The sequence below is a fragment of the Camellia sinensis genome, chromosome 12 (genome assembly GCF_055761805.1).
Source record: "Camellia sinensis isolate YWXY chromosome 12, ASM5576180v1, whole genome shotgun sequence".
In the NCBI taxonomy this organism is placed as follows: domain Eukaryota; kingdom Viridiplantae; phylum Streptophyta; class Magnoliopsida; order Ericales; family Theaceae; genus Camellia; species Camellia sinensis.
In genome coordinates, this window is record NC_138972.1 from 149,481,607 (window position 1) to 149,505,666 (window position 24,060).

At 40.1% G+C, this 24,060-nt stretch overlaps 2 pseudogenes across 2 annotated transcripts in view; both read right to left on the reverse strand.

Moving 5' to 3' along the window:
- The window catches only part of LOC145804108 (protein RETICULATA-RELATED 1, chloroplastic-like), a 48,518-nt pseudogene extending 27,740 nt beyond the window's left edge, over window positions 1-20,778 (reverse strand). The window contains exons 1-3 of the transcript XR_014345713.1: window positions 20,426-20,778; window positions 20,014-20,320; window positions 19,691-19,855 (exon numbers count right to left, since the gene is read on the reverse strand). The product of XR_014345713.1 is annotated as a protein RETICULATA-RELATED 1, chloroplastic-like (transcript). The remainder of the gene's footprint in view (window positions 1-19,690; window positions 19,856-20,013; window positions 20,321-20,425) is intronic.
- Window positions 15,238-19,014, reverse strand: LOC114306796 (actin-100-like; annotated as a pseudogene). Its single transcript, XR_014345983.1, has 3 exons — window positions 18,861-19,014; window positions 15,884-16,495; window positions 15,238-15,674 (listed from the first exon to the last, which is right to left on the reverse strand). The product of XR_014345983.1 is annotated as an actin-100-like (transcript).
- Window positions 20,779-24,060: the final 3,282 nt, after the last annotated feature.

Below are 24,060 nucleotides of genomic sequence, written 5' to 3' on the forward strand. Positions count from 1 at the left end.
TGGGTTGTACTAGCCCGAAGGCTATAAACTACGCTGGGTTTTATTACCTGGGGGATTCAGAAGTGGCAACTTTATGCCATAACTCTGGTGCCTTTTGTTAGATGCTGAGAGTTAGTTTTCCATTCTCTTGAAGCATGTACGCTTGCAAGTGCTTCTTGTTGTTGTTAAACTATGCTGTTGCAATGTAGCAGAAAAAGGTCATTGCATGCGTGTGGGTGGAAGGGACCCTCCCTAGCCTGGGTAAGACCTTGATTTCTACTTTGTGGTAAATGGGAAATCAAGTATTTAACCACATTCATTCATTCAAAAAAAAAAAATAAAAAAAAAAGCATGCTTTCATGTTTATTTTCTGTGTTTAAAAAAAAAAAAAGAAGTGTCATACTTGTTCAATTAAAAAAAAAAAAATTCCCGCACGTGCGGAAAAACCCACGCATGTGCGGAGAAACCACACAATTTGTGAGTTGCACACTGCATTAATTGCAGGTGCGCGCGGAGGTGCGCCCCTCAAGCCACAAAATTTGATGGGTCGTTGAACACACCAAAAATAATCACTAAATTATACCAAATTCTATCAAAATAATGGCAAGTCCAGGTATCGATCCACAGGGACAATTGTGAAATTAAACTAATTTAATTGTTAAATTCCTAAATTAATTTTGATAAAAAGATTGATTGTTCATAGCCTAAACTAATAACAAATAAATTAAACTAAGGAATTAAATTATCAATAATAAATGAAATTGGGTTTGCTGAATTGGGGGAAAAACTAGGGCAAAGAGTCCACCACTAGCCACGTAATTAGGGTTTCCAATTGAAATCAATTATGTTATGGTTTGAACGGATTAATGCTTCACAACTACAAGCTTAAAGCATTTAATAAGAAGATCATCACATTCAATGTATGAGCACGAACCATCTCAAGTAATACGAATCGTTCACTCTAAACTAAGGTAGTGATACGACTCGTTCCTCGTAGCATGGTTCGTCTCATACCTTGAATGTGAAGGAATAGAAAACTAATGTATGGATAACATTCAACAATCACAGAAAGTCAAATATTCGAAGAAATAATGAAAAATATATAAAAGAAACTTCTAAATCACCATACAAATGTTCAAATTTTTACATAATTAAAAATCAATAAGAAAACAAAATAATTACATGGCTAGGGTTTCATCAAAACCCTAGAAAATGAGACTAGCCACTCATGGAGGAGTGGATGGAGGTAGATGGAGAAGAAACCACCATGGGAGACATCCTTGAAGCTTTTAGTTTTTCTTCCCTTTCAAACCCTAGCCTCTTTCTTTAGGTCAAAACAAGTTCAGAACCCTAGAAAAGCCTTTTCCTTGCCTTTTTATACTTCTACTCACTTCCAAACAGGTTTAAAACGTCGGTTTGACTTTCCCAGAAAAAGTCAACGCACGTGCGGAAAAAGTCAACGCACGTGAGAGAAAGTCAACTCTGTCAAAATTCTGTCTTTTTGCCCATTTTATGCTCCGACAATGTACAACCTGATTGACATTCAACACACATAAAGTATACAGTTTGACCAGCAAGTGAAGTTAAGAGATTCTAATTAACGGCCTCAATGATGTACATTTCGGCCTTAATCAGTTAGTCGTGCCCGAACGGCATCCGACGGTCTGGTATAGCCACTTAACTGTGTTTGTAGTGAGTTCTTAGAAGACCAACTTAGACGGTGAAAACTAGAGTTCGAATGGCAAAGCCTAGAATACAAAGGTTTGGAATTTCCGAGGGGTGTGGAGATTGCTTCAAAATCACCCCGGCTTGAACTCTGCATGGCAGCCCCATAGGTCGAGTTAGCCTTAGGCGACTCGATTCTTGATACCGAATCAACCTAGTCTGTCACCCTATTGGAGAATAAGAAAAGTTATAGACATAGTTAGGGAGAAAAGTAGTACCCGTGGTTTTCGCGTGAAGATTATACCGTTGTTGCGAATTTTGATATTTTTGACGTTCTATTATTTATTTATTTTATTTCAGTTGTGCATTAAAGGTAAAAATGGTTTAATTTTTTTTTATTTTTATTTGTATTGTGATTGGGTTTTTATTTACAATATTAAAAAAAAAAATTGGGTTGTATTCGGGTTAAAAAAAAAAAATACAACAGACCGCACGTGTGGCTCACATGGGCGCACGAGCGGCCCAGCCTAAAAACGTTCTGCTTTCATGCCGCAGGAACAACCCACTTTCTCCACAGGAGTAGCCTAAATTTAGCGCTCATGTGGCCCCATTAGGCGCACGAGCAGCCCAATTCAAAAATAAAAATAAAAAATACACTGCAGGAGCAGAAGGTCCAGACGCTCGAGTAGTCCAAGACCAAAAGTTTACTGCTTTCACGCCACAGGAGCGGGCCATTTTCACTGCACAAGCTGCCCAAAAATAAATGCTCGTGCGGCCCCATTAGGCCGCAAGAGTGGCCTTTTAAATAATAATAATAATAATAATAATAATAATAATTGTGCCATTTTATTTTATTTATTTTTATTTTCTTATTTTATAGTTAATAAATAAATAAATAATTTTTTATGTAGTTTTATTTTATTTTTTTTGTATTTGTATTTGTTTTTATTTTTATTTTCTTTTATTTTATAAAATAAATAATAATAAAATAAAATAAAAATAAAAATAAATAAATAAAAAAACCTACAGATTTATTTTATTTTATGTATTTATTTATTTATTCCAAAAAAAAATATTTTTGTGTATATATATATATATTTGTTCTTTCTTTATTTTATTTTATTAAAAAAAAAAATCAAACCCTAACACCTTTTTGACCATCAGTTTCCAACTCTCTCTCTCTCTCTCTCTCTACCTCTCATCGTCTTCTTTGTTTTCTCTCTTTCTCTTTCTCTACCCCACAAACGCACACACCCACACACTCCATCCACACCACCATCACTAACTTCTTCTTCCGCCTTCCTCACCACCATCTTCCCACCGCCGCCCTATCTCCTCTCCATCCGTCGAATCTCCAGTGACCACCATTTTTTCCGATGAATCATCATTCTTTCTCCCTCTTTCTTCTTTTTTTTCGGTAATTTTTTTTTTCTTTTGTTTAGATTTGTGGGTTTAGCAGTAGATAAGTAGAGTTTTGTTTTTACTTTTGTTCAAATCATGTTCTATGGTTCATCTTAAAATAAAATAAAAAATCTAGATGAGTAACAAACAGATCCACCGCACGTGCGGCCAAAAAAAAAAAAAAACTTAGAAATAAAGGCACTAATAATAATAATAATTTAGTTTATTTTTATTTACTGTAGTTGTTTAGTTTAAATTGTTTAGTTAGTGGCTCTTATTAGTTTAATTGAGTAGTGGATTGTTTTTGTTTTTATTTTTGTTTAATTGTTTAGTTAGTGATGTAGTTTTATTTTTATTTAGTGATTTAAATGATTAGTTTTTATTTTTATTTTTATTTTCTTAATTTTTATTTTATTTTATTCTATTTTCTTCTACTAACTTAGATTATTTTATTTTCTTATTATTTATTCATTGTAGTTCATATGTGTGTTTGTGAATTTTGTCTCATGCTAACTTAGTGTAAGTTAATTTTCTGTAGTTAATTTAATAACATACTAAAAATAAATAAATAATTAATTAAAAAAAATTCCAGTGGTGTGATGACAATGAGGTTTTGAGTAATTTGTGCATATATGCCGTATTTAATGAGTGTTGATATAATGGTTCCATATTTTTGGTTGTGTTGGTTGAATTATTTTGTACAAATATGTCTTCATCATCCTGCCGAGCACCCAAACGGCCTCGCAATGCCAACATTGCGTTTAGGGATGTATTAACCGATGCTTGAGCCAACAAGCCGGTTTTCTATGATACATCCTTTGATGTGGAATACTTCCGACGCCATCAACCCACTACGTGGAGTATCCGGCAACTTGAAGACCGGGGCCTCTTGGGCGTCTGCACCGTCACTGAACCGGCGTATTCTCGTATTGTGCGAGTATTTTATCAAAATATGTACACTAGTGACGAGGCCCCGAAAGCACTTTTGTCCCTTGTTAACGGGGTGGAGTTAGTCGTCACACGAGCTTCCATTGCCGAGGTCCTTCACTGTTTTATGGACACTATCAATGCAGAATAGTTCCCGGTATTCACTCGGGAACTCACCATCCTGGCGCTGGTAACTGAATTTTATGAGGGGCGACAAGATGATGACAACCATACTAGCATTCGGCGGGCTAACTTACCACGTCGCCTTCTCTTCCTCGATGTGGTACTGAAAAAGAATGATTTAAAATTTAAGTTTTGTTTTCTTGTTTGGTTAAGCAAATCTTGTGTATTTTGAAAAAGGGGCTAAGTCCTTTTTGTCTGATCTGTATATATATTATGATGTAGGGATGATGTGTATATATGTATATAAAAAGTTTTAAAATTTTTCTGTCTCATATAAGTCTGCACAGCTCAATGGACGTTGTATATTTGTTATCTGCTTCTGCTAGCCCCTAATATTATGTTAATTTGTCTCAGAGGCCTTCGTTAATCCCAGGATTACTGGTCGGTTATGATGTTAAACCTATAGGGGTAGGTTTGGGTCGTGACAACCACAGTAGGCTGAGCGGGATGCCGGTCGATGGCCCGCCTCAAGGCATAATCAACGTTATACATGGGATTGTCAAACCTGAGTGGGTATGTGAGCTTAGAGGGATGTTAAAAAAGGCTGAGTACTTGAGGGAGGTGCTAAGTGCACAACCCACTGTCAAGAGGGGAAAAACAGAGGCAACAAACGTAATCTCCTTCTCTGATAGGGATCTAACAAGGCTACATTGTCCTTACAATGATGCACTGGTGGTCACTTTGTGTGTCAAGAATTTCGACATCAAATGAATCCTGATTGACCAAGGAAGCTCATGCGAGATAATGTATTACGAAATTTTCAAGCAGCTAAAATTAGAGGATGAAGACTTGGCGCCCGCGACATCTCCCCTAGTCAGTTTCAACTCGATGCGAGAATGGCCAGTGGGCAAGATAATTCTACCAGTCAAGGCAAGAACAATGGAAAAATAGGTGGAGTTTTGGGTATTGAAGGTCCCTTCCACTTACAACATAATCTTGGAAAGAGCATAGTTGTACGCTATGCGGTCGGTGGCATCAACCTACCATTAGGCATTACGGTTCCTCAACGAAACCGAAGTGATTGAAGAAGTCTTAGAAGACCAAATCATGTCGAAATAGTGTTTCGTCACAGTAAACGGAAGCTGTGCTACAAAAGGGTTTGCATAGATGGTGGATGAGCGAGAAAGCAACGAATTGTTTGCAGATGTCGGCAAAGCAGCAGAACAGAAGGCAGTAAAAGACTTGGTTGAGGTAAGGATAGATGAAAAGAACCCAAAAAAGTTCTTTTTGCCGGCTCGTCTTTGTCCAGCACTAAGATAATAAAGGTCGTGGAATTCTTGACCTCTAATACGAAGTGTTTTTTGGACACCATACGACATGCCTAGCATTGACCTAAATTTTATCTTCCATCAACTTAATGTCCACCCAATTACCAGACCAGTTATTCAGCGGACTCACCGATCGACACTCCACCACGCAGAGATAGTAGCAGAAGAAGTAGGAAACTTGCTAGAGGCAGGAGCCATCAAAGAAGTGCACTATCCCAGGTGGATCTCCAAAGAAGAACGACAAATAGCGCGTTTGAGTGGACAACAAAACAGTCAACAAGACATGCCCAAAAGACAGTTTTCTCCTACCACGGATAGACCAACTGGTAGACCTAACAACAAGGCATAATCGACTTAGCTTCCTGGATGCGTATCGAGGTTACCATCAGATGGCTATGTACGAACCGGACCAGGAGGTCACATCATTTACAACACCCAGAGGACTATGCTGTTACAAGGTCATGCCCTTTGGCCAGAAAAACGCAGGGGCTACATTCCAACGAATGGTCACTAAAATGTTTGAACCATTATTAGGAAGAACAATGGAGGCTTACAAAGATGAAAAGGTGGTCAAAAGCAAAGATAAGAAGGACTATCTCAGGGACCTAGATGAAATGTTTTAAATTTTGAAATCTCACAAGTTGCGTTTAAACACATCAAAGTGCACATTTGGCATAGGGTCAGGAAAATTCCTGGGCTTTCTAGTGACCAACCATGGTATAGAAGCTGATCCCTCTTAGATCAAGGCCATCCAAGATCTTGAGAGGCCCAACACAGTCAAAGAAGTACAACATCTCACTGGCCTAGCAGCCACGCTCAACCGGTTCATAAGTCGGTTGTCAAATAGATGACGATCATTCTTCCAAGTATTGAAGGCCAAATTTGAATGGGATGATGAGAGTGACCGCGCCCTAGAAAGCCTGAAAGATTACATGACCTCTCCTCCATTGTTAGTAACCCCGGTAGCAGGAGAAGAGCTCTTTTTGTACTTAGCAGTGTCATAGCATGCAATCAGTGTAGTGTTGGTTAGAGCGGAAGGAATCCAGCACCTGCATATCTTTTATGTTAGCAAGACCTTGCTGGGCACTGAAACAAGGTACTTACCATTGGAAAAGCTGGCCTTAGCTTTGATGATGGCCTCAAGAAAGTTGTCACACTATTTCCATGCCCACACCGTGATCGTCTTAACGACTTTTCCCATAAAGGCTTTGTTTGAAAGGGCGGATTTTTCTGGACAAATCTTGAAATGGGCAGTGGAATTGGGGCAGTTCAATATCAAGTTTCAATCCAGAATCGCAACAAAAGCCCAAGCTTTAGCAGACTTTGTAGCTGAGTTTACACCAGGAAGTCATCATGTTTGCCCGATCGATTTGACCGACGTAACTGAAGTGAGGGGGGAAAATGCCGCGGGAACGGCGCAGCCCCCAATGTTTGATGCCCAGCTATATGGAAAGCCATACAGGTTTGAGGATCGGAAGAAAGGAATGGACCATGTTATTCCCAGCAGGGACTCATCAAACAGTAAAGACTTGAGGCAATCAGACAGTGAAGATCAAACCCCAACAACAGACATCGACCTGGAAAAAAACATCAGTAGCACCCATGATCCCAAAACATCATTCGATCCCTCTACTTGCTGGAAGCTATTCGTCGGAGAGATATAGAAACTCTTTGTGGATGAAGCATCTAACAGGCACGGTGCAGGACTTGGCATAGTCCTCATCTCACCGGATGGCCTAACAATTGAACATGCAGTCAACCTTGGCTTCCCAGCATCCAACAACGATGTGGAGTATGAAGCACTATTAGCAGGCTTAAAATCAACACTATACATGAAGGCCATAGAGCTAATGGTATATAGCGACTCCCAGCTGGTAGTAAACCAAATTTCAGGCGACTACGAGGCAAAAGATGATAGGATAGCTAAGTACCAAGAGTTAGTCAGAAAGGAGATCACGAAGTTCGAAGTAGTCTGGATAGAGCAAATCGGCCGAGAGAAAAATAGTAGAGTAGACGAGTTGGTAGGTTTTGCTTCAATCGCAGATACATCTATCCCACACCCATTACTAATCGACTTCCTACCTAGGCTAAGTATTAAGGAACCCGAAGCAGCTGAGACATGTTGTGCCAAACTAGGCCCATCCTGGATGGATCCCATCATAATATTTTTAAAAGATGGCATCTTGCCTGAATAAAATAAAGAAGCCAACAAAATTAGAGCAAAATCATAGCGATTTTAGCTCTCTCCATCACTAGTATTGTACAAAAAATCCTTCATAGGACCTTACCTAAAATGTGTCCATCCCAGCAAGGTCGAGGCGTTTTTATTCGAGACATACAAAGGCGTTTGCGGAAGCCACCAAGGGGGAAGATCATTGGCTTATAAAGCAATTTCACAAGGATATTAGTGGCAATACATGCAAGAAAACTCAGAGATTTATGTCAAGAAATGCGAGAAATGTCAGAAGTTCACACACCAAATACATCAACCAACTAGAGAGCTTCTACCATTGACGAGCCCTGTGGCCCTTCGCAATGAGGGGTCTGGACATAGTGGGACCACTTCCAACTACACTCGGCAACAAAAAGTTCTTTTTCGCAGCAACAGACTACTTCACAAAGTGGGTGGAGGCAGAAGCACTCACCTCTATAAAAGAGAAAGACTTTAAGGAGTTCGTTCGGTAGAACATCATCACTTGATTCGGCATACCCAAGGCTTTAATATTCGACAATGGCACTCAGTTCGATGGAAAAATCTTCAGGGGCTTTGGCGAAGAGTACAAGATAGAATTCTACAACTCCACACCAACATACCCTCAAGCGAATGGCCAGGCGGAAGTTTCCAACAAAGTCGTCTTAGACGGTTTGAAGAAGAGGTTAGAGAGAGCAAAAGGCAAGTGGGCTGAGGAACTTCCTCATGCTTTATGGGCTTATCGTATCACACTTCGGCGGTCAACTAGAGAAACGCCTTTTCCCTTGGCCTACAGCATGGAGGTAGTAATCCCACTGGAAGTAGGCCTCCCCACTATTAGAAGTGAAAATTTTGACCCAAACTTGAATGAAGAAGCCATAACCTTGGAACTCGACCTTGCAGAAGAGAGAAGGGAAAGAGCACTAGTTCACATTGCCTCATACTAGCAAGACTTATCCAGAAAATACAACAAAACAATGCATTCGAGGCAATTCAAGATTGGAGATGGGATACTGCACAAAGTAATGGGCAACACTTTGGTACCTGGAGATGGCAAGTTAGGACCTAACTAGGAAGGACCATACAAAGTGGTCGATTTAGCAGGAAAATGGGCATATCACTTGGAAGATGGAGCTAGCAAAGCTATTCCCAGGCCATGGAACACTGCCAATCTCAAACTATTTTATTTTCAGCTTTTTCCTAAAATACTTGTAATTTTTATTTTTTCAAATAATGCAAGTAGTTTTCCTAGCAAAATTCTTTCTACTGTAAAAGTTATTTTTAGTCATTGCCAACTAGGGGCAATCAAGAAGGTTGGCAGGATTGACCAACATTCGATCCTCTTCTTCAGCCAAGATAAGGATCTAGGCTGAAAAAGGTTGGTAGGATTGACCAAAACACTTTATCTTCTTCAGCCAACATAAGGATCTAGGCTGAAAAAAGTTAGTAGGTTTGACCAACATTTAGCTCTCTTCAGCCGAGATAAGGATCTAGGCTGAAGAAGGTTGGCAGGTATGACCAATCATTAGCTCTCTTCAGCCGATATAAGGATCTAGGCTGAAGAAGGTTGGCAGGTTTAGCCAACATTTAGCTCTCTTTAGTTGAGATAAGGATCTAGGCTAAAGAAAGTTGACAGGTTTTACCAATATTTAGCTCTCTTCAGCCGAGATAAGGATCTAGGCTGAAGAAGGCTGGTAGGTTTGATCAACATTTATCTCTCTTCAGCCGAGATAAGGATCTAGGCTAAAGAAGGTTAGTAGGTTTGACCGACATTTAGCTATTTTCAGCCGAGATAAGGATTTAGGCTGAAGAAGGTTGGTAGGTTTGACCAACATTTAGCTATCTTCAGCTGAGATAAGGATCTAGGCTATCTCGGCTGAAGAAGGTTAGCAAGTATGACAAACATTTTTTTCGGGTTCTTGGACCGAGATAACAATCTCGGCCAAAAAAGGTTAGCAAGATTAGGTAAGGCCTAGCTAAATTAGTCTGGCTTGACATTAAAAAGTAGCAACCGTGCAAAGAGTTCAAACTTTTTGCAATTAAAATTGGAAGATAATTACAAAAAGTAGGGCATGAACCGAACAAAGAGTTGGGAAAACTAGCAGATTTCATTCCATTTTGAAACGTTCATTACAAGAGGAGGGGCTTGAGCCCAGTTACAATTTCACTGAAAGCAAAACATCAAAAGAAAAAACAAAATCAAGCGAAAAGATCGTCCAAGTCAGCATCCAGATCCACTCGAGCTTCGCCACGCGGTAGGCCGATTTCAGCGGGTAGGTCAGTCACAGGAGCCCCTTTAATCGTACTTGACACCGGTAGCTCCACTCGAGCTGTCTGGAGACCGTGAAAATTGATTGCAGGTGGGGCATTGTCTGGATCAGGGGATCCATCCTCCTCATCCCCCTCTTGGAGAAATTTCTGTTGAATGACGTTGGCATAGTCCTCCATGTAACTTGGAATGACGCAAGGGGGAGGGTTCTGGAAGATCTCGATTTCTTGTCCCTGACCGAGCTTCATAATAGCTACCTTCCATCCACATTTGAAAAAGATGTCCTTCGTAGCTTCACACTGCAAGACATAGGTGGCCTCCCCTTCTTTGTAGCCACGGTTTTTAGCTCGGTGATCTCAGCATCTTTCTTCTTTTCGAGCTTGGCCAGCTCGCGTAGATAGCGATCTTTCATTTCGGTCAGCGCCTTTTGCTTGTCCCCTTCTGCCACGTTGACCAGCTCGGTGAGCCGTGCATTTTCAGATTCGAGCTCGGTAATTCTTTACTTGGCTTCATTTAGCTCGGCCGACTTGGCGCTGGCATCCGCCACAGCCAATCGCGCTGTCTTACGAAGCTCCAACACGTGCTTATGGGCAATGTGGTTTTTCTACATGGCCTGCAGAAGGAGAGATAGTGATTATGTTAAAATCGAGCAAACAAATTGTGTAAAATGGAAAACAAATAGAGTGGAGCACTTATAAGCACCAATGACTTAGTGGCCGAGCAAATGGCCTTTAGCTCAGTCAAGTGGATGTGGTGCTCCATGTCTGGTGGTAGACATACGTTTTTGGAAAGGTTGAAGGCAAGCGTGTGGTCGTTCTCAGCAACCACCGAGTCTGTGATGGATATAGCACGGTTCTTGTAAGTTATTTTTTGTGCACATTCTAAAGGGCTTGCTTGGTCAAAGTACACGAGCTCAGGGCTCGGTAGCGTGGTTTCAGGAAGCATGGTGTCCTCCTCATTGACCAGGCGTTGCAGCTCGGTCGAAGCAGTTCGTGCACGCTTGCTCAGCCGAGATGTGGAGGCCCTGGCAGTTGGAAGGGCGACCACGGTTTCGCGGTGTTAGCCAGACGACTCTAGCCCGATTTACACTTCACCAAGGGCCTGCTCAGTGATAAGCGCTCGCACAACTCTCTTCTTTGCCATTTCCTGTTCTTCTGTTAGAGGGATCAGGTTGATTTGGGAAAGAGTTGGATCTGGTTCAAGTGATGGTTCAAGAAGAAAGTCAGTCACCCTGGTCTTCCTCGTTTTACTATACCGGTAGGTCGGTTCGAAGTTAAGCAGCTCGGCCCAACCACGATGATGGTATCAGAGCGCGGCACGAAGAGCGTCTTGGTTGGCGTATGGGTAATGTGATTTAAGCTGGTTTAGGTCTGCACAAAAGAAAGATAAGGGTTAGCACGGTGAGTAAGCTAGAACAACAAAGAAAAATTGAACCGGAGTATTCTTACCAGCAGTTTCTTTATTCCAATTTATATTGTAGCCCGGTATCTGCGCTTCCTAGTCTTCAAAATTTCCAGAAACCCAAAGGAAGTCATCGTCATTTAAATCTTTATCCAGCGTGTTTTTTATTATTTTTTCTCAACCTCTTCTTACCCTTAAATAGTACACCCACCCGTCGTCATTTTGGCCGAGCGAATATTGGTGGAATAGCTAGGCCAATTCGAGGTTGAAGCCGAGCCGACGGTTTAGCTCGGCAATGCCATTTATTATTCTATAGGTATTGGTGGAGAGCTGGGTTGGGTACAGTCTTGTCTGCCTGAAGAATTCGCATACGAGGGGTTGAACGGGGAACCAAAGCCCGGCTTCTACGATGGATATCACGGTGAAAGGAACAAAGCCCGGTTTACCCCAAGGTGTGGTGTCTAGCTTGGCTAAAGAGAGATGGACGTCGTTAGGAATTTTGTAGTCTCGGTGAAATTTGGCCATGGCTCCAGGCGAATTCACTAGGAGCCGGTATTTACCCATGTTAACTTATAAAATTGTTAGTATGTTCATAGTGGCCTAGATTGGCGCGATTGAGGCTTTGGTTGGCTCAGTTGAGCAAAGCTGCCTAGGGACAAGGTGCAAAGGTGTGTCTGGCCAACCTAGTCAAGTCTGCAAAGTGAAAATAAAGAAGTGTTATGCTCAGACAACTGGACCGGGCTAAGTAAAAGGGCAATTTAAAAGAAAGCCTAGCTCGGCTGCGAATGGTTGCGGACCATTTCGTAGTTTGGCCATGTGGCAAAGGCCAAACTCATTGTTTTTTAGCACGGGTGGTGATCAGTGCGTCCTAGTTCCATCAGATACAACCTTGAAGGCTGCAAACAGGTTACTAGCTCGATCATAACACGATTTTTGGATCAAAAATCGTGTTTGACATTGATTTGAAATTTGGATTGTGAGTTTTTGGGTGCAAGCATGAGGTTTTTTGGGTGGTGGTATTTTCTTAAATACTCAGTTATGGATACACATGCATATATATAATGAATTAAAAAATGAAAGTGTAGAAATGAGTACAAAAGAACATCAGAAAGAGGTATTGAGCAACTTACGAGTTTTAAGCGTAAGAACAAAACCCAGCTAGCAGGAGAGCAAGTAAAGGGGAAGAGATTGGAGCACAGAAGCAGGAGCAGGTCTCAGAAGTACAAAAGGGAAGAAGATGAACAGTGAGGGTGTGATTCAGAAAATGGGTTTTGAATAGGTATGAAAACGGCGGGACTTTTCAAATGTTTTTTTATAAACATGGGATGACTGTCGCAATTTAAAGAATCAATAGATATGTGCCACGTGTCACAGACATAACATAATGTTGGGTACGTGAAGCCACGTGTTGTGGCAGGTACAGAACTGAAGACCGAGCTAACCCAACTCGGTGGGGTTAAATATTTTAATCTCGGTAGAGTTACTTATTTTAGTTCGGTTGGCTTGGATGTTTTAGCTTGGCTGGTGAAGAATAATCCCAAATCATGCGTTGCAGATGGAAATAAGGGGCAATTGAGAGGGTAATTTATGTTTAAACATGGGCCGAGCTAGGACTAGATGGGAAATAGACCGAGCTATGGGTTGAGGTAATGGCTTACATAACCCGGTCCTTGATCCTGTTTGTTTGGCCAAGGTTGTGTGCCAGTAGCTTGGTCTTGGTGCTCTGAACCGAGATGTAGGTGGAAGAGAACCGAGCTGGATGACGGGACAAGGCAAAACTGAGCTAAGTGAACGCGGTTAAATCTGTTGTAAGGTTTGGTAGGGTTAGCTAGGTTGTTTTGCTTCCTAACCGTGGTAGGATCATCTCACTTGGTTAAGTAGTGAGGATGGTGTAAAAAGATAAGCATTATCTTTTTGATTTCTAGGAGGATTCTACTAAAGAGAGTTGAAGTCCTACTAGGATTGTGTCAGGCGGAAACTATAAAAGCTTATAGCAGGACCTATGGACAGGTATCACAATTTTTACTCTTTAAAACACAGAGTTTTTTGTCTATTGTCTATTTGTTGACTTAGGCATCGGAGAGATATCCGACACACACCGGTCGGCTAGCTCACGTTTGTGTTTTTAGGAAGCAAAACGATAACGTTTGGAGGAGTGCAAACTTGATCAACAGGATTATACGAGAAGATTATTTCGTCCTTGTACATATTACTATTGGATGAAAATGCTTTATTTTGTTTAAAAATCCCTTTTTCGAGGAGTTTTGTTGAATGAGGCATTACTAATTAAGCCGATCAACACATGGATATATAAATCCTGAGGCCTCGTTTGGGAATAGATTTTTTTAAGTAGTTTTTTGGTTAAAATATGATATAAACAAATTAATATGTTTGAAATGATTTTTTAATTTTTTACGATATGATATTTAAAAAGTAGAGAAAAAGAGAATTTTTGACTTTTTGGTATAAGTTGTTGATTTTTTTTTTATTTTTTTAGTGATTTTTTTGACTTTTAAGTGAAAAAGTGATATTATCAAATGAGACCTAAGCAACTCTGATTTTTGTATCTATTAATGATGATGATGTTGGTATTTAACACCCAAAAAAAAGTTAATCTCTAGGGCTAGGGTTAGGATTAAGGTTAGGGTGAGGAAGATTTTCATTATTATTTTTCTCAAAAATTCTCAATGGAAATTCTCAATGGAACAGTAATGGGTTACCCACCATTGGCGACAGACCAAGCACCGTGGCGGCGAAACTCGCAGAAGAGAAACCTAGCACGTTTAACTGCTTGTGAATTTTAGTATTACTAATCTTTGTTGGCGCTTTAACATACTTAGCTATTCAGGGTTCATTCAGGTATCTACCAAAAATTCAAGTGACTTCGATCTCAGTTTCTCCATCCCACATCTCCCAATCATAGTTGTTGGAGAAACTAAACACATATGACACAAGCCCTTGGTCTTGGAGCTTGGATTTTGTTCAAGGGACTGCAAGCTCTTGATTTCTAAACACTACTCTATTTTTTTATTTTTATTTTTTCCCAATTAGTTTGGCAACCTTTTCTACTAGAGCTAAGTTTGACTACTACAAAATAATTATTTTTTTAATCTTTTTTCCATCGGATCACCTCTCTACTTTTCTGCACATATTTTCGTAAAAAAATAAAAAATGTACTTATTTAGATCATCTTAAACAGCCCTTAGATATATGAATAGGTAGATACAGTCTTTTCTTCTTCCATTTTTTTTGAGGAAAAAAAAATTCTTTCTTTTGTTTTTCTTTCGGGTCATCACTTAATTAGGTAATATAATCTTTCAACATTTAATTTTTGTAATGTGGGATTTGATTGATCATAAATCTGATAGTCTAACGAATTGATTAGGGGCCAAGCTTATCAAAAGAAAAAAGCAAAAGACAAAAAGACCAAAGTTTAAGGGTACCAAATGATAGTTTAGCCTTGAAATTATTTATTCAATGGGACCCAAAATGTGCATAGAACACTCCATGAATATTTAGTCAGCAATTGCACAACAGAAAACAACATATCCAAAACCCTTTGGCGGACAGGAAACCAATCGGAGCCCAAAACAGAAGCGAGATATGGTTGAAGTATAAAGCATGTCTAACAAGTCCACACGCAATTAAGGAAAGATTGAAGATTAAAATGTCACCATGTCCCAATCACAGCAAGAGAAACACGAGGCACCCATGTTCAATGCTTTGAGCGGGTGGGAACCCGTAAAAATGTATTACAAACCCTAAATTCATCGCCTGATGAATGTTAACCAGTGTCTAGAAAGAAAGATCACGAGTGCAATTCATCCATTTGGAGGACAGTTTCAGTTTACTGTGTAGGCTGACAAGTAAGTCAAATAAACCAAAAATTCATCGACTGATAAGCATTAACCCACATCATGAGGAAGAAAGATCACCAACTATACAGTTTGACCTTTTGGACAGTTTAATGTAGACGGATATATTTAAATAAAAAACTCATACAATAACAAACAAGAGTAACTCGCAAATCCCATAAAGCGAGAAAAAAAGGATGATAAAACTTGCCTTCTCTCCTAAAAAGAACCTAAAAAAGTTGTTTCTGAAACATCTTAAAACATGCAAACAAGTTGAATAACTAAGATTCATCTCCCGCCACCCACTGAAAATAATGGTTTGGCTCCTAAGACCTAGTTCAATTGCATATTATGGTAATCAAACTTACAATCCCAAGCTTCAAAACTAAACTGTACTGAACTCACATATGACACAAGCCACACAGGACCTTGAAAAGAAAAAGACAACGAGGGCATTCTCTTCACCCAGCTCAAAAGCACTTCCGATGAACAATAGCTGGACCAGATTCATCATATTCATCCTTGGATATCCACATCTGCAACATTTTGAGAGCATAAGCAACGGAACATAACCACAATAAGAACTGAGAAAACATTTAACCATTTATGCTAAGATTCAACCTTATTTTCCATATCCTCATGGCTACCCAACAAGGATATAAGAAAACTTGTCACGCATATACATGTCATACCAAATATATATATAGAGAGAGAGAGAGATTTGTGTTGAAGGCACATAATTTACCTACTGGAATGTGCTGAGAGATGCCAAGATTGAGCCTCCAATCCAGACACTGTACTTTCTCTCAGGAGGTGCCACCACTTTGATCTTCATGCTACTAGGAGCAAGGGCAGTGATTTCCTTGCTCATCCGGTCAGCAATCCCTGGGAACATGGTTAATCCACCACTAAGGACAATGTTTCCATAGAGATCCTTCCTGATATCAACATCACATTTCATGATGGAGTTGTAGGTGGATTCGTGGATTCCAGCAGCTTCCATTCCAATGAGCGATGGCTGGAATAGAACTTCAGGGCAGCGGAATCTCTCTGCTCCGATAGTGATCACTTGCCCATCAGGAAGTTCATAGCTTTTCTCCACTGCAGCTGCTCTTTGCAGTTTCCAACTCCTGCTCGTAATCAAGGGCAACATAAGCAAGTTTCTCTTTCACGTCACGGACAATTTCCCGTTCAGCTGTTGTGGTGAAGGAGTACCCTCGCTCAGTAAGTATCTTCATCAATGAATCTGTTAGATCACGACCAGCGAGGTCCAACCGAAGGATTGCATGTGGGAGGGTATAACCTTCGTAAATTGGCACTGTGTGGCTAACACCATCCCCAGGATCCAAGACAATACCTTTTCAAATATAACAAATATCCAGTTAATGAGCAAGCCATCGTGCGTAGAAGATTAGCATAGCACCCCCCAAAACAAAAGACATAATCCAGGCATGTCCTTCAGACAGATATCTCCTGTTTATGTAGGTAATTCAAACCCACGAAGCAATGGCTATGTTTGTAGTACTTATTTCCAACTTATTTTAGCTTTTAGCTTAATTTAAGTTATTTTGATGTGTTTGGTTTCACTTAACAATACAGTTTATAATTTTTTATAAGTCAAAAATCAATTTATTCGTTGAGTGGGGGAGGAGAAGCTTAATTTATAAGTCAAAAATCAATTTATGTTCACAATTATAAGGTATAAACTGTTAGGTTATAAGTTATAATCACTCTTTCACAACTCTACCGAACGGAGCCAATACATATAAAAGGTCACATGTCCATAAACATTGACCTGACCCAAACAGTGTCGTCTATCTGGACCTACTGTGTGGACCCCAAATCTCCCGTCAGTACAATTACTATAATTTATTGCAAAGAGGGCTATTTTTTTTGTTTTATTTTATTTTTTTCAACTAGTACAATGAGGGCTATTGGCAAAGTAAATCTGGCTGCTTTCGTAAAAAATGTACACTTGTATTTAAGGCTGCTTTGGCAAATGTATTTTTATAAGCTTATATATCTATATTTTAAAATTTAATTATTATTAAAAAGTTGATATATTTGGCAATATCAAAAAAAATATTTATATTATTGAGAACTCACATTGGGTACAAAGGCAATATATTTACATTTTGAGTAAATTGACAAGTAATTTTTTTTTTTCACCCATACATTCTATCTTCAAGATCTTCAAGATCTGTTGTTGAGAGTTGATTGTAAAAATCGTCCTATTATCTGGTTCATTCTCCCATTGGTTACCTTCTTCTTTCAATATTGGTGAATCATGAGAGATACTATGCTGGCAGTTGGGGTACCGGCTTTCATCTATAAATATTTTTTTGCTGAAAGGAAAACCTAAAATGGCTAAATTGCAGTATATCTTCTGATTTCTATCTTCGCAGATGAGATTACCATAGCTTCCATTATATGCTAATAAAGGATTATTAGCAAATTTCCTCCATTTATTTAGCTGATCTTTGAGTGAAAATTTTCTACATGGCCAAGGTCTCCGATTGAGAAGTATCCTGAAAATGTCGAAGTTCCTCAAAGGTACATTTTATGCTTAGGTGGAATGCACCTTATTCCTTTCCATTCTGGTAGTTTGCTATCAATTAATAATTTTACAAACGGGTGATGCTCTTCCATTACACAAAGTACTGAATGAGCAAGTTTATTTTCAAAATTATTTGTTTGATCTGGATCTGAAAAAATTATTCTAGAAACAAAGCCGTAATCTAACAATTGTGCGGCTGTTAGATGACGCGTTTTGCCTTTAATCTCTATCTCTAGTGGCTTAAAAGTTGCTAGATAGCAAAAGCAGATGTTGAAATCTAGATTACACTGACATCTTTCAAAATATTCTAGCCTATCTATACATCTTTCTTCTTATAAACAGGGTTGTTCTTCATCCTCATAAAGATAAGTCCATTGATATGCCATACCAAGGCACTGAACTCCTACTATGGAGAGGTCTTGAAGAAACTGTTGCATAGTGACTAACTCACTATTTATGCTACCTTCGGCTAAGGTATATATATAAGGTCTAAGGTCTTCTATTTCTCGACTTTTCTTACAAAATGATTGAATGATAGAATGGCTGAAGAAATACATTCTAGCACTCAATTGTTCAAATTCCTCACTGGTAAGTTGTTTGATTTCTAGGTCAGGAAAGGGAGTTGGTGCTTTTTCTGGAGTTAGTTTTTTACGCTGGATGGTTAGGGTTCGAATGGTTGCCCTCAATTGTTTTTCCTCGTCTCGAAGCTAGTCTAGCTCTTCACTGATCTTTTTGCCTTTATCCATAATTTTCTTGAAATTTCTGGTAAGTCCTTTACAATGTCTGCACATTTTGAGAGGATTTTGAGAATCTGGCCGAGGGTTAGTACTACTGCTTCCTGTTATCTGGCAAACTGAAACTCCACTAGTAGCAAGAATAGTTGACTGCATCTTGCTCAATGTGTTCAGATAATTTTTAGCTATTTCGCTAATAAAGTATCTGGTTCCTATTTGTCTGCAGGCATATGTACTGGCTGACTCAAAATCATAAAATCTTTTAAACTGAGGTACGAGAATTTTTTCAACAAAAGGTTCAACTTCTACCTAGTCATGGTAAATACCAAGCTTGGTTCCTTTTGCTACTACATAGAAGGAAAAGCTCTTAGATAAAGGTTTATTCTGGATTTTTGAAAAATATATACTGAGAGAGTTTAAGGCTGACAAACATTTGGCTAGGTGATTGATATTGTTCCAAAGGTTATCTAAAAGACACCGTTGAACTGGGTCTAGCTCGATTCCTGTTAATGGTTTGAATTTGTTTTTGCCTTCATAAATGGGAAGAGCAAATCTCCCAAAATTCATTGTTTTGTTGTTCTCCATTATCTGCACAAAAATTAAACTGGTTATTTTCTTTTTCTAAATAAATTTTCCTACTTAGCCAATCTGTTAATTTATTATCACTCCATTTAATATGTTCAAATTCTATTTTATATCCTTATCCTACTATACAATCTAAAATTTTTGCCCATCTTCTACTACTAAGTTTACGCTTATTGAGTTTATTATGAAATCTAATTATAGTCTCACAGTCTGTTCTAATTGTAAAGGACTTGTGTAAAAATAATCTAAATTTGTTTATTGTATATACTATGCCTAATATTTTAAAATCTAAGCTGGTCATGGTTGTATCTTTTTCTTTAAATTTTTCAAAACTATATCTACAAATACGCTCTTTATTTTTACTATCATACTTGCTAGGTTTAGCTAATAGTATTGTTCCCCATTCTAATTGGCTTGCATCTATTTCTACGACTATATATTCTAATTCTAAGGGAAATTGCCGACATTTATTTTGAAGAGCCCATATAACATAGAGAGCCAGATGGACAAAAAACACGAGACGTCTATGCAACTAATTTATATCAACAGGCAAACCCCATAAGATATCAAACTCAAACCACATTAAGCCTTGGCCAACAGAGAAGAAAAAAAAAAAAAAAAAATGCAGCAAACAGATTCACATCCGCAACTATTTATTATGAAGGGAAACACAAACCTCAAGGCTGTACTGAAAAATAGTGGCACTCCAATAACATCAAAACAGTTGATCATTGCTTTATCAATTCCACATAACAGTTGATAACGCAGGTTTGCATATATGCCAAGGAAAGCCCCGTAACCAAGTGCATTATTATTCACAGTAGGAATTGTCACAGATAACCTGCCAGATAAAGTAATCATTGCCGAAATTTAATTTGGGAAAATTGATTTAAGACAAAAAGGGCATTGATTGAATGGAAAAGATATTCAAGAACATTAGAAACATTATTAATGAAACAAATAATAAAAGGGAAAAAAAATCCAGAGAACATTGTATACCTTCCCTCCTTTTTACTAGCACATAGATTTGACAAAGCACCTTGCACTGCACCGGCACTAAATCCAACCATACACAACTCTGCAGCCTTGTAGAGAAAAGAATGGATTCTCTTTTGCAAGTCAAACTGTCTAAGTGGATAGCTCATTTCAAACATATTGTTTGGAAGTTTTTGCAATGTATTTTGCAAATCAAATCGGAATGTGCTTCCATATGAACTGCAAGGAGAAAGCAACCACACAACAACAGCATTGCATGCAGTTATTGTGAGAACATTAACAAGTGCAAGATCCCATTCCTGCTTAATCCCTACCATAACCGTAAAGCAAACATTTATTATTAAGTCAATATATCCAAATGAGCACATCATGAGGAGTTTTACAATTTTTTTAAAGTTAGAAAAAAATAACCACCTCTCCTTGCGATTTTTCAATTCCAACCAAACAGAGAAGCCAACTGTGGCAGCCTGCTCCAGAAGCAGCCTGTATAAAAATGCAGGATCTGCAATCATCCTATGCAAACAAAGATGAATAGCAAAAAGAATTACTCAATTGCTAATAGAGCATATAATGTGCACTGAAGCAATTTAGCATTTGATAGCTAAAATTACAGACAAAAGAATCATAACATATATAAAGATTTCATTATTTTTTTCGATTAGTAAAGACTTACAAGAAAATCAAGGGAGTGCAACCCATATACACTATAAAAGAAGTAAAACAAAACAACTATGTCTCCTATACATAAGCTCTTTACTAAAAGGCATCACTAGAGGAAAGCTGGAGGGTACATGGCAATCTGGTGGTACCCTCTGTATGCATCCAAAAAACTCATCCTTTCATGTCTTGAAGTGGCGTCTACCAGTTGGTCGATTTTGGGCAAAGGAAAGCTGTCTTTGGGGCAAGCTTTGTTGAGGCTAGTAAAGTCTACACAAACCCTCCATTTGCCATTCTTCTTTTTTACTACTACTGTGTTGGACAGCCATGTTGGATACTGAACTTCTCGGATGGCCCTGGCCTCCAGGAGTCTGTCTACCTCTTCTTCTACTGCTTCGACGTGCATCAACGTCGGTCTTCTGGCTCGTTGAATCATAGGTTTTGCCGATCTGTCGACATTCAGTTTGTGGCAAGTGACCTCGGGGTCAATGCCTGGCATTTCATAAGGTGTCCAGGCGAACGCCTCTATGTTTGCCCTTAAAAAATCTTCCAGTTCTTTCTCTTCTTCTCTAGCTAAGCCTGAGCCGAGAAGAAAGAAACGCTCTTCGTCGTCCTCTTGGACGAAAACTTTTTTTAGCGCCTCTTCGCTCTTTTCGGCTGGTTCCTTCCCGACGTCTTCTAGGACCTCCATGTCCTCATCTTCAACTTCTGCTTTCCTTGGCTCCCGTATACTACAGGTGGATTTCATTGCTGTCATGGAGCAATTTTTTGCTTGCAGTTGATCCCCTCTGACTTCTTCAATCCCATGCTCTGTTGGGAACCGCAGTAGTTGATGCAACGTTGAGGGAACTGCCCCCATTGCATGCAACCACGGCCTTCCCAAGATGATGTTGTATGGTGAGGGCGTGTCAATTTCCAGAAATTCCGTTTGGATCTTCTTAGTGCCGGCTTGCACCTCCAAGCTTGTTGCGCCCAGTGGCCATGTCGGCGTTCCATTAAAGCCGACCATCGGGCCGCTGGATTGTTCTAAGTCATCAGGGTGAAGGCCCAACTCCTTGTAACATCTGACATACATGATGTCACAGGAGCTTCCTTGATCTATTAGGATGCGTTTCACTTGGCACTCCCCAACCTGGAGGGATACTACCAAGGCATCATTATGCGGATGTTGGACCAATTCTAGGTCGGCTTCAGTAAAGGCTATCATCGGCCCTTGGCATTCTTCTGACCGATGTCTCTTCTCCCCGACTTGGTAGATATGCTGTAAATGTCTTACCCTCTGGGTTTCTCCTCTGACTTCGTTTTCGTTGACCCTTGAGTGGATCACATTAACTACCCTCGGTCCTCCTGCTTGTGGTAGTTGTGCTGGGGGAGGCGGTGCTGCTGGTGCTTGAGGCAACCTTGCCTGTTCTTCCCTTGTCCTGGCCTCATCGACCAGGTCCCTCAGAAGGCCTTGTCTTACCAGGTCCTCCAAGTGTGCTTTCAAGGCTCTGCAACCTTGAGTTGGGTGTCCTTCTTCATTGTGGTAGGCACAACGTCTACCAACGTTCCTTCCCATGAATTCCCCTGGTGCTCTTGCCGGAGCCCTGAAATAAGGTTGATTTCGAATCTGATCAAAGACTTTATGGATTGGGATCCGGAATACCGTTGTTACCGCCTGTTTATTTCTCAACTCTGTTTCTTGTTTGGTCGGCCCATTGTTGCCTCGGCTTCGCTTCGGCGAGCCGTTTCCCTTTTCTTGCTTTATCTCTTTGTTTCCCGATGTATCTTCTTCGGCTCTGGCATACTTCTCGATTCTTGCCATGAGTTCTTCCATGCTTTTTGGCAATGTTTTTGCCAAAGACTTCCGTAGCGGGCAGTCATCTTTCAGGCCGTTCTTGAAAGACACGATCGCTACCTCTTGGTTGCATTCGGGTATTCGGTTGAACACCTCGTAGTACCTCTTCGCATATGCCCTAAGGCCTTCTTCCTTGGTGATTCTTAGAGCCATCAAAGCATCAACCCTCAGGGGTTGCAGCTTGTTGGTCACGAACCTGGCCACAAACATCTCGGCCAGGCCTTCCCATGTCTTTATGCTTCCCTTTGGTAATTTATGGAACCAATCAGATGCAATTTCCCTAAAGGATGAGAGGAATACTTTGCAGAGCAACGGCTCGTTCCCGCTATATAACGCCATTGAATTCAGGTATAGTCCAACATGAAAGTTTGGGTCTGACTTACCATCATAAATTTGAAACCTCGGCATACTGAACCTCTTTGGTGGTTCGAATTTGTCCAGTTCCACCGAGAAGGCTGTCTTTGGTTTTACTGGGGAGTTTACCTCGGCTTCAACATTTTGCTGCCTCCTTTTTAGGTAGTCCCTCAGGTCTTCTTTACTCCTCCCTGGAGCTTGGCTGTCTATGGATTTTAGTCTTTTTGGTACGCTGCTTTCGGCCTCATGGTGGGCCCGTTTGGATCTTTCTCCATAGGTTGTGTCAAAGCAGAGTGCTTGCCTTTGAACATGCCGATGTTCTTTGGATTCTGGATTTTTCATGTGGTGCGTCCTTCGGGACTCCTCTTGCCTCGGCTCTTCTCGTCCGACTTCCCTGGAAGGCCGGTGAGAATGCCTTCCGCTCCTGGTATGCTGAGGGACGTCGGGGATTGTTTTTCTTCCACCCTTCTGGGCGTTGGTTGCTGGCATCGGCGTATCTTGCAGCGGGTATGGTGGCTGCATAACATTATTCTGCATCATGAAGTTGACGACTGACTGAAGGTCTGCCAACTTGTTCGCCAATTCTTTTACTTCCTCATCCCTCCGTAGGCATCTGTCCCTCCATACCTGGAGGTTATCTTCATTGTAGTACTTTCCTTGGTCTGTCCTTTTTGACGTGTCGCCTTCCTGGATGACGTCTTTCTCTCTGTGACCCTGGTCACTGGCTTCTGTATTGTGGTTGTCTCCTTCAATGTCAAGGTCAATTGGTCTGCCACTCCCAGTGGGAGCGTTATCCCCAATATTTTCCTGCTGTCTGTTACTGGCCATCTATTCTTCCTTCGTTCCCACAGACGGCGCCAAATTGTGTGGGTGAAAATCTGACCACACTGTCTACTTAGTGATCAACTGGAGAGCACAGGCAGAATAGATGGGTTCAGCAACCTGAAACAGAAAGAAAAGGCTCCGGCGGTGGTTCTTCCACCCGGGGGCACTCCGACAATCAAGTCAGTATATCTCTCAAAGACAATCAAGTGCAAAACTTAATACTCAAAACATAAATTGCGTACCTTAGACCCACGGGGGTGCCTCTCTTTTATAATATACTAAATCCAAGTCCCACTAGAAGTATGACTTCTATGAACTCCAATTTAGTGCTTACTTTGGACTCTTTAAGAGATAAAGATAAACACCCTAAGAGCTTT